The following is a 1,341-nucleotide window of genomic DNA, read 5'->3' as shown; positions in this document are numbered from 1 at the left end:
CTGCTAGATGATGCCTTCACATCAAAGGTCTCTGACTTTGGTACTTCAAGGTACATACCAGTTGATCAGACAGAGGTAACAGCAACTGCAGTGCAAGGGACTCGAGGATATTTAGATCCTATGTACTATTACACAGGACGACTATCAGAAAAGAGTGATGTCTATAGCTTTGGAATGCTTCTTATTGAACTGCTCACTAGAAAGAGGCCAAACATGTATCTATCCTCCGAAGGAGAAGGTCTGGTTCTCAAATTTGGTGAACTACATGCTGAAGGCAATCTAAGTTAAATAGTAGATCCACAAGTGGCGGAGGAAGCAGGTGGTGAGGTGCAAGAAGTGGCTGATGTAGCCGTGTCATGCATTAAAATGAGAGAAGAGAGGCCAACCATGCGGCAAGTGGAGATGGCACTCGAAGGCCTCCAAGTAACCAATAATGAGAGTGCCACATATGACCTGCGAGTGCAACGAAATGGGGAGAACTGTGCTGCAGAGAGTTATCCATCAACTAGCTAGAAGAACTACAAGCTTGGAGGAAGGTAGCAGAAGTTACAGTCAAGAAGAAGAGTTCATATTGTCTGCGACATACCCTCGTTAAGCTCGTTTACATTTTTTTTTTCAGCGATCAAGTTACATTTGATTGAGTTAATCTTGGGTGTTTTCCGAATGTTATTTCAGACCATTTGTTTTAGTAAGTGTCAAATGTGTATTTGTGAACTTACTAAAATAGTTGCGTTGTCTTCCCGATTTCCTGCTTGTTTTGTCTGAACGAGGTGCACGCGTACTCCTTTCCAGGCTTGTGCGTGGGCATCTCTGCATGAACTCTCCCAGCGTTGGTCGAGGAAGCCAGCTGGCTAGATGTTGTTTCACAATATATTGTATCAGCAAAAGGACATCACAACTGACACCTGTATGTAAATCTAGGTCGAAAGGATAATATTTCGCACTGACACAACACAGAGCTGTTGAACAAAATTAAATAGTGCCGGTCACACTAGACGTTTGAAATTTTCCATGATTCCGGGAGAAAAAACAGATCGATGAGTAACTAATTAATTAACTAATCTTCTAAAACTCGTAATTCACCATCAGGGGCAGCTCGTGAGCAGCTCTCTCTTCCCTAGCATGGAGTGGAGATTCGTCCACACTGGAACGGCCAGCTACTCTGGCGTCCACCATCAGGGGCAGCCCAGCTGGCCTAGCGCAGTTGTCGCGGCCGTCGCCGGTGTCGCCAGCTGGGAGGCGGTGCTTACTTGGGCTCGTGCGCAAGGCAAGGACGACGGAGTTAGTGGCAATGTCAGATGCTGTCGTCTCATGCAGATCAGCTACGGGCTGCCACTTTGT

General features: G+C 46.0%; 1 pseudogene; it reads left to right on the top strand.

Moving 5' to 3' along the window:
- The window catches only part of LOC119310100, a 13,700-nt pseudogene extending 13,105 nt beyond the window's left edge, over positions 1-595 (top strand).
- Positions 596-1,341: the final 746 nt, after the last annotated feature.

The sequence above is a fragment of the Triticum dicoccoides genome, chromosome 5B, assembly GCF_002162155.2.
Source record: "Triticum dicoccoides isolate Atlit2015 ecotype Zavitan chromosome 5B, WEW_v2.0, whole genome shotgun sequence".
NCBI classification, from domain to species: Eukaryota; Viridiplantae; Streptophyta; class Magnoliopsida; order Poales; family Poaceae; genus Triticum; species Triticum dicoccoides.
This window is presented reverse-complemented; position numbering and strand designations above follow the sequence as displayed.